General features: G+C 26.1%; 1 long non-coding RNA gene across 1 annotated transcript; it reads right to left on the bottom strand.

Moving 5' to 3' along the window:
* Window positions 1-406: 406 nt before the first annotated feature.
* On the bottom strand, window positions 407-1,345 carry LOC114193459 (uncharacterized). The gene is made up of 3 exons (XR_003606265.2): window positions 1,236-1,345; window positions 753-835; window positions 407-661 (listed from the first exon to the last, which is right to left on the bottom strand). It is a non-coding gene; the product is annotated as an uncharacterized LOC114193459 (long non-coding RNA).
* Window positions 1,346-10,029: the final 8,684 nt, after the last annotated feature.

The following is a 10,029-nucleotide window of genomic DNA, read 5'->3' as shown; positions in this document are numbered from 1 at the left end:
TAAACTATATTGTGGTAAAAATATTTGTCACTATAGTAATTTAATATAATAGTGACAAAAAGACACTATCACACATATACGATAAATTAGTAATCACTAATATATATTTTATATATAATAATAATATCAATTAATTGTCACTCTTAATACTCTAATTACTATTATATTTGTGACAATATTTTAAAATTATGTTATTAATTCAAATATTTTAGGATAATTATGAATTATTTTTATAATTATTAATTATTTTTTATAATTATCATTAGAAATTATGTTAATATTTAATTGTCACATTCCTTCCATATCATAATAAATAGACAAATAATTGAAAAGTGTTAAAATAAATAACAAAGAAAATAAATGTACATCAAATATAAATATTAAAATATAAAGTATTAATTACATTTTAAATGATAAAAAAAAATACACTATAAATATATACTAATGAATCCAAATATAATACATATGATCATTTATAACTCTATTTCTAAATTAAGTGTTCTTTTTTGTGCATCTTCATCTTGACTTCGAACAAATTGTTTCACCACACCCTTTGAATGATTCAATTGTATTCTAACACAAAATCAAAGTGTTTTCCTCAAAGGACAAGTTATTTTTCAATTTCTTCTCTGTGCACCTCAATCCCCTTCATCAAATTGTCCTGTAAAATATTGAAATAGAATAATTAACATCATGAATATATCTACAATGCCAAAAAATAGCAAAACAATTTTAATCAATTGTATTCTAACACAGAATTAAAGTGTTTTCCTCAAAGGACAAGTTATTTTTCAATTTCTTCTCCGTGCACCTCAATCCCCTTTATCAAATTGTCCTGTAAAATATTAAAATAGAATAATTAACATCATGAATATATCTACAATGCCAAATAATAGCAAAACAATTTTAATCAACTTTAAACTCACCTACAAGGTAATACGACATAAAGATTCAAGATTTGTGTACTTGTTAGTAAATATGAAAACAATGAATTAGGATGACATTAAAGCAAAATATTAACATCTAATGGAAAGAAAATGAAACTGCATATTTAACTTGTTTTATCAATTACATGAAAAAGAAACAAATAGATTCTATAGTCTCACCATGAGAAAGGAACAATTAGATTCTTGAGTCTCACGTGAAAGAGGAACAATAGGTATTTCATAGACATGACATAAACAATTATATAGCGTTACAAATAATTGAAAAAAGAGAAAGAGAGAAGTTAATACCGTATATAGACAAATTAGGTTCTTCCCTCATGGACATTTGATTAAGAATTTGAGTTGGAACTTCAATATATTTCTCTGTGTGTTGTGGCATAAGCGTATGAATTAAAAACGGATGCTTTTAAAGGAGGTGAGAACTATGGAAAGAGAAACTGCATACATTTATACCACAAAAATCTCACAAATTTTGAAAACTAACTCCCTAAAAATCTAATATTACATTAATATTTCAAATTTTAATAAAACTACCTGTCAATTTTCTAATAGCGCCAAATAAAAATTTCTAATAGCGCCAAATAAGAGCGCTTATAATTTTTGTTTAGTAACCGAACTTTCATAATAAAATCCTCATATATTAAAGAAACAATTTTATATTTAAATTTTTTTAAACTGTTTGATTTTATATAATAAAAAGTTTAATATTTAATCAAACAAAATTTATAATTATATATCTTTGTATTAATATAACTTAATAATGATTATGTAATAATATATCCTAATAACACTAGCAAACAAATTTTATAATCTTTTTAAAACAAATCAATTATAATATATATATATATATATATATATATATATATAATATATCATAAATAAGAATCAATTTTATTTTTAGAGATATAAAATTAAAGATAAGGTTTAATAAAATATATAAAAAAATAAATTTAGTTCATACTTTATAATTAATTTATTGATTTAATTTTTAATTTATTAAAATATTATTTGGTATATTTAATTAAATTTAATAATTTAGTATATTCAAGTATGTAAAATATTGGGTATCTATTGATATTTGAGATATATGTAGATCATAAATTATATGATTTTGAAAATTATTTTAATGTTAAAGACTAAGCTTTTTATTCCTTGAGTAGCAAGAAAAATAAAAGAACAAATTCTTTATCATGCATTCATCTTAAGGTTTTGACACCTAATTCAAACAAAAAGGTTTCTATATATTGTGTTGGTAGAAGAAAATAGAAAACAAATTTTTATCCATTCATTTATGTGTTGACATAATCATGCATAATGTACATATTATTCATCAAATTCAAAAAGGAAAAGAAAAAAATAATTTCTACCTTTCGTATTGAAATTCTCTTCAGTCATATCAATGATTATCAAATCATTTCTTCAGAAAATGAAAAAAAAATGTTTAGTTGGTTCTTTAGGTTAATGATCCTCTTCATTCATATGAAATGACCTATATACCAACCTCAAATTCTTTAAAAAAATATGGTTTCTTTACATACGACCCTCTTTATATGAATTGTCACTAATTTCATTTTGTTCCATTTACATTGACAACACCCTCTGTGTGGGAATGGTAATTGATTTGCTTGTATCAGGACCCTCTCCAAAGAAATAGTAATTGGTCTCTTTATGTTTCATTTAATTCGAGGTCTCTTCTGTTGGAATGGTCGTTTGCACCTAGACTATGTCCATGAGATTTGCCAAATATATTTTTTCAAATCGAGACATTTACTTGGTATTTGTTAGAGCTGTCAAAACGGGTAACCCAGCCCGATCTGGCTCGATTGACCATGGATTAATCACTTAGTAAGCCAACCCAACCCGGCTCACTCATTAGCGAGCCAAAAAAAATCCAACCCGACCTGGCCCACTACGGGTTGGTGGGTTAAATGGATTGGTTCACGGGCTCACTTAATTAAAAAAATACAATTTTTTTATTTTTTGTTTGAGTCAAAACTAGATTTTAATTCTAATTAAAATCTAAATAAACTTTAATACAATCCAAATACAAATCAAAATCATAAAAATACAAATTATCTATGTGTTAGCTAAAAAAAATCTAACATGACCCAAAAACAAAACCCAACTTAACACAAAATACTTATATGACCCTTTATTTACAAGTTGATAAGCCAACTCGGTCTACCACGGGTTCAACCCGGGTGAGCAGGGTTCTAGGTGACCCAGGTAAAAAATCAACCGTACTGAAATTTGTAAAAAAATTTCAACCCAACCCAGCCTGAACTCATGGTGAGTCGGGTTGGCTCGCCGGTTCCAACTCATTTTGATAACTCTAGTATTTGTCACCAAATCTTCGTAAATAAATATCATCTCCTTGGAAATGATCTAATCCATCTTTCAAATGATAAAAAAAAAATTAAAATTAGAAAAATATGTTAAATATAGACCTACTATATAATTTAGATATTTCAAATTTAATATGTTGAATTTAAATTTAAAATGAATATATTATTTATTAATATCATAGTATAAAAGTATGTACAAATAGATAATTTAATGTATTAGTAAAATTAATTTTATAAATATGAAGTGGCGTAGTGGAAATACAACTAATTTTTAAATAAAAGAACTAGAGTTTAAATTTAGAATAAAACAAATTTATTATTATTTTTAACCGTTACCGATAATATAATGAAAGTTAATATTATATTTTTATACAAAAAATAATTTTGTCATAATAACTATGATATTTTGTTGTTTTAAATAAAATTTTTAAAAAACGGTTACATATATAAATAATGACAAATTTCTATCTCTATCACTATTAATTATATTGTAAAAAAACAGTTATTTGTGACATATATATTTTGTCATTTTTAATAAATTTTTTGTTTCAAATTAAAAGATAATTATAAATTATGAATAAATGGTGACAAAATTTATATTTATTATTGTATTAACCACGTTGTGACAAAATGAAAATAATATCTACTTATAAAATAAAAATATGTTACTCATATCTGAACAAATAAGAATTTAATATTTTTTAATATATATATATATATATATATATATTATTTTAAACATAAGAAATAAATTTGTTATACATTATTATTATTATTATTATTATTATTATTATTATTATTATTATTATTATTATTATTATTAATGAAACAAATATTTTAGTATTGTAATAATTAATAGTTTATTACTAATAAAAATAAAAACTAAGTTATTAATATTTAATAATTTATATATTAATAATAATTTTATTTAATAAATTTTTTAATATAGTTTTTGTGACATTTTTTTTTTGTTTTATCACTATTATTATTAATAATTGTGACAAATAAAAATTTAGTCACAACTAATATATAAAAAATGACAAAATTTATATTTGTCACTAAATTTTGTCACTGAAATTCATTTTTGTTGTAGTGTCGGCTCGTATTTTAATATGCAAAGTGCAGGTTGGTCCGTCGTGTAATTTATTATTAGATTCATTTTTTTTTCGATTTGTCTTGTGAGTCTGCGGATTAACTCGTATTTGTGATGAACGAATATTCTTTTTAACAAAATAATTTTTTTTAATTTTTTCATAATAGTTGATATTCATTTTCTATTGAAATCATTTAAATTAGTTTACCTAATAAAAACAAGAAAAATAGTAACAAAAATTATAAATACAATAGTAACATGTCACGCTACAAGACATATACCTAAAAATGCATAAAAAGATATTTCATATCTTATATACAATGAGTATACATAATAATAATAAAATAAAAGGAATTTAGAGAAATAACATGATGAATGATGTGAGAACTAAAAAAATGAGAACATATAATTTTGTAAATGGACCAGCCCGCCCTGTCTCGCCGCCTTTAGCTCGTGCGGGCTACAGACCTATGCGTGACAAGCCATTTTGAGTCAGCATATTCAACATCTTAGCTCGTCTCACATTTTTTTATACAGGTCTGCAGGCCAGCTCGTCACGAATTGCCATCCTATAAAGAAGGCCATGTTTTCGAAGTAATATTATTATTGACTAAGCATGATAATTTTTTTTGACTTTTCACGTTTCTTTGTAAGTTTAGTGAATCTACAAAGTTTGTAACGAGAATAGTTTAATTTCGTGATGACATTTCAGCTTTTGACCAAATTTCTTAAATCTTATCTAGATCATCATTGATTTCACTATTTTGCAAATCATCATTTATTTCTACTTAAGTAAGTCTTACAGTTATGTTTAAACTTATTTACGTAACCTTTATCAATTTAGAGGATAAAAATTTCAAACATTTTATAGAAGTATTCATTAATTTGAATTTCATGCTCAATTTGAGAATCTAAAAATTAAGAAAAAAAAGAAAGAATTGCATTGCATCTTTTAATAAATAATGTTTGTGACTTTAAGTAACTCGTTTTTTCTCTCTCTTGCTTTTTTATAAATCAAATATTACAAGTTGTCATCTAAAGTTATTATGAAGGAAAAATAAAATAAAATAGAAGGAGATGTATCGCATTCAATTGGTGAGCCACTTTTGATGAGTATGAATTATGGAGCATGAAGTTGATAGCTTATCTTGAAGCATTAAATCTTTAGAAAACTTCTATGACATTTTTTTGGACTCTGAAAATAGCTTACAAAACACAAGAGATAAAATTTCATAATAAATTGTTAATTAAAACACAAGTGACATATAATGGTTTGAGAATATTGGAATGGATAAATGGATCTAAACCTTTTTGTCCGCCACCATTGACTCAACAAAAACGGGCGAGGCATGTTGGTGTGCAATAGTTAGGTGGGTTCAAAGTTCTGACCCATACCTTCTAGTTTCTTTTTCTTTTTTACTTAATTATGTATATATTAGGAAGGTATAAATATGTTTTTGTACCTTAAATTTCAGTCAAAATTGGAATTAGTCCCTATTTAAAATTTTAGACTAATTTAGTCCTTCATCTTTATAAATGTTTGGATTTAATCATTTTAACTAAATTTTGTTAAGTTTATTTGACGTTTTAAACACATTTCATGCTAACATTTGAGTTATTTACACCATTTGACACATTTTCGCTTTAAAGTAAAGTCAAATACTATAATGAAATGCGTTTAAAACTTCAAATAAACTCAGAAAATGTGATTTAAATGACTAAATCCACCATATCTAAAAGTTGAGGGACTAAATTGGGTCAAAGTTTTGGAGATAAACTAAATTCAATTTTCACTACAACTCAAAGGACCAAAAATATATTTAACCCTATTAAAAACACATGTAAATATATTTTAATATTTTAATTGATTAATTAATATTTTTAATTAAATAAATTTAAAAGTTATTATATTTACATGTTTTATCATTTTATTATAATTAATACTTAAAACTTAATTTATAAGTTTTAGTAGTTTAATTTATAATTGTACATTTAAACTACTTGCAGGGACGCCGGAACACTTGCAGAGAGACAGAGAGAGGGACGACTGGCCGGAGCAGCGTAGCCGGATGCGAGACGAGACGGCGGCAGCACAACGGTGACAGGGGGCTCGCGTGGTGGTCTCGTGTGCTGGTCTCGCGTGGTGGTCTCGCGAGGAGGTCTCGTGTGGTGGTCTCGCGAGGAGGTCTCACGTGGTGGTCTCGCCGGAAGTCGCAGAGAGAGGAGGAGACAACGACGATGACAATGCAACGGTGGCAGCACAACGGTGGCAGTGGCAGCACGGGAGACGGTGGCAGTGGCAGCACGGAGCTCGCGTTGTTGGAGTGGCCGGAACTTGCAGAGAGAAGAGTGGCCGGAATTTGCAGAGAGAAATGGAGGAGCAGCGCACGCGAGGAAGAAAGGGTGTTCAGTTTTGAGCCCTAATTAAACTATATGGCCTCGGTTCAATTTAGAACCGAGGCATATAACCCCTTTTGGCCTCGGTTCCCTAACACCCGAGGCCTAAAACCCCTTTTGGCACCGACTTTTCCCCAATCGAAGCCTATAAGTCCCAACTTCAATGGCATTTTTGAAATTTCTGGCAACCTTTTTGGCTTCGAGCCTCCTTAACCGAGGCCTATAACCTCTTTTGGCACTGGTTTTTTTTTTTTTAACCGAGGCCTATAACCGCTTTTGGCTTCGGGTTTTATGTGAACCGAGGCATAAAGGTTGCCTGTAATTGTAAAATTGCCACCGCGCCATTATATGCTATGGTTCCTCGCCAACCGAGGCCTATAAGGCAAGGTAAAAATGCAATTCTGCACTAGTGTTTGCATCATTCAAATAGTACAACTCAAAACATTTAACATTTTAATTCTTAAATAAAAAAAGGTCATCATATTAGATTCGATTAAAAATATAAATATGTGTGGCAAATTGGTGATTGAACGGTGAGTTAAGATTGATTAGCTTTGTCATTCCGACAAAATAGTATACAAAAATGTTGTAAGATGTTTGAAAAGACAACTATGAGCGAAATGAATAATGGACATAAAGACAATGATATTTTGACTACTAAATTTTTACAACTTTCTCTTAGAACATGAAGTGACATTTTCTAAGTGGTTTTGGAATATTAAGAATGAAAAAATGAAAAAATGAAAAACCACTTAAAAGATGTCACCTCATGTTATAAGATAAAGTTGTTAAAATTTAATAGTTAAAAAATCATTTTTCATGAACATAATAATGTATTATTTCAATTTGTATAATAGTTCATCCTAACCTAAGTTAGGTTTGTTCTTCTTTACAAAGCATAAATGGTTTTATTCATCAATTTTGATTACAAATAGTACATTGCCCCTTTTTTACTGACACAAGTGCAGAGTTAATCTCATATCAGGGGCGGAGCATCATAGGAGCGGGGAGGGGCGTAGGCTCCCCCAATATTTTTTATTTCTTTCAAAATTATATATCTATTTTTTTAATTTTTAAAAATTTTGAAAATTTTAAAATTTTAAATAGTATATTTTAGAAATTGATGATAATTAAATTGTGATTCTTTATTTCTTTTATAAAATACAACATTTAATGTTAATAAATAATAAAATATAAAATCCAAAATAAAAAAAATATTTAGGTTTAATTAGTCTTCTAGTATCTGTTTTCGTTTAAAAATATCAAATTGTCACTAAATTGAAATTAAAAGATCTGGAAGATCAACTTACATTTTTGGAAACAATAACCAAAAGCGTAATTAAACTAAATATTTATTAAAATATTTTTTATTTTCTTCTGTCATTGTCTTTTTAAATTTTGACAAAACTGTACACATCTATCATATGTTTTTTTTTTAAGAAAAATAAAGTTAGACACGTACTCATTATGTTTTTTCTCATTTCTCATCTGTTTCCTTCATTGTCTCGAAGAAAAAAAATGTAACTCTCTCTTATCTTACTTGATGATGAAATATTACTTTAATAGTTATAAACATTATTTTTTATCTCATGAGCCTTTTGTATACTTACTTTTTATGATTATAGAAGAAAAAAAATGTATTATGTGTTTTTTTATAACCGATTTTTAATTGTGACTTGATTATATTATATTTTTCTTCTAATACTTATGTCTCTCAATATTTTATTAGATTATGATAAATTATTTTTTAATATATTTTAAAAAAACATATTGATGAAGAATAGAATAATGAATTTATTTTGTAGAAGTAGTAAAAGGGAAGAAGCTACACGTGAAGATGAAAACAAGTTAAATTATATTCTTCACATCTTTTAAAGTATTTAAAGTATTATACTAATAATCCAATCTAATGATCCAATTGTTTTGTAGAGGAGTCTTTTTTAAAGTGTTATACTGATGGTCCAATCAAATGATTAAAAAATTATATTATTCTGGCCCCTCCAAAACTTTTGATCAAGATCCGCCAGTGTCTCATATGCAGTGGCGGAGCATCTTAAGGGTTGGGAGGGGCCATGGCCCCCCAAGATTTTTGAATTTTTTTTAATGTTATATACATTTTGAAAATTTTGATTTTTTTAAAGTTTTTTTAAATTATAAGTAATATATTTTCTAGTTTTAATTTTTTAATTTGATCCCGACCTTTGAAAAATTGATACAATTTGATTATTCTCGTTAAATTTATTGAAGTGGATCAACAATTTTCATCAAGATTGACAGTGAGATTATGTTAATTATACCAACAAAACAAACTATTTCTATTTACAACTTTAATTTTAATGAAAAAATATTGATCTATTTCAAGAAATTTAATAAAAATAATCAAATTGCATAAGCTTTTCAAAATTCATAACCAAATTGAAACTAAACAAAATTGAAGGACTAACTTAACATTTTTGAACTAAAACAAGAACTAAAAGAATAATTAAACCAAATATTTATTAAGATATTTTTTATGTCCTTTCTTATTGTCTTCTTAATTTTACAAAAATTGTACTCATCTCTCACTGTCATATTTTTTTTAAGAAAAAAGTAATTATTTTTTCTCTCATTTCTCATTTCTCTTATTTATATTTTGAAGAAAAGAAAAGTAATTATCTTTTATCTTACTTGATAATGAAATATTAATTTAATAGTTAGTATTGTTTCTTTTATCTCATGAGTCTTTGGTATATTCATTTTTTATGAATATAGAAGAAAAATAATGTATTATGTGTTTTTTCATAACCGATTTTTAATTGTGACTTAACTATATTATATTTTTCCTTTAATATTTACACTTCTCAAATTTGTAAGTAATGTATGATAAATTATTTTTAATATTATTTTAAAAAATTGGTATATTGATGAAGAATAAAAGAATAAATTCATTATTCAAAAGTGATAAAAGTGAAGTTATTCGTGAAGATGGAAACAAGATAGATTATATTTTTTACAACATTATACTAAAGATCAAATTATTCAGTTAGAGAAACCAATTTTTAAAATATTATACTAATGATCCAACAATCTAATGATTAGAAAATTATATTATTTTGGCCCCTTCAAAATTTGTGGGTAAGAACCGCCTCTGCTCATATGACGATCATTTTTAACTTTGAGAAGTAGCACGAATATTATTTAATAATAAATTTTCTGTCATATGCATAATGTTATTCTAACCTTCGATATAAATTGCTTAAAATATTAC

This window comes from Vigna unguiculata, chromosome 8 (genome assembly GCF_037176805.1).
Source record: "Vigna unguiculata cultivar grain cowpea cultivar isolate G323 ecotype 2 chromosome 8, ASM3717680v1, whole genome shotgun sequence".
NCBI lineage: Eukaryota > Viridiplantae > Streptophyta > Magnoliopsida > Fabales > Fabaceae > Vigna > Vigna unguiculata.
This window is presented reverse-complemented; position numbering and strand designations above follow the sequence as displayed.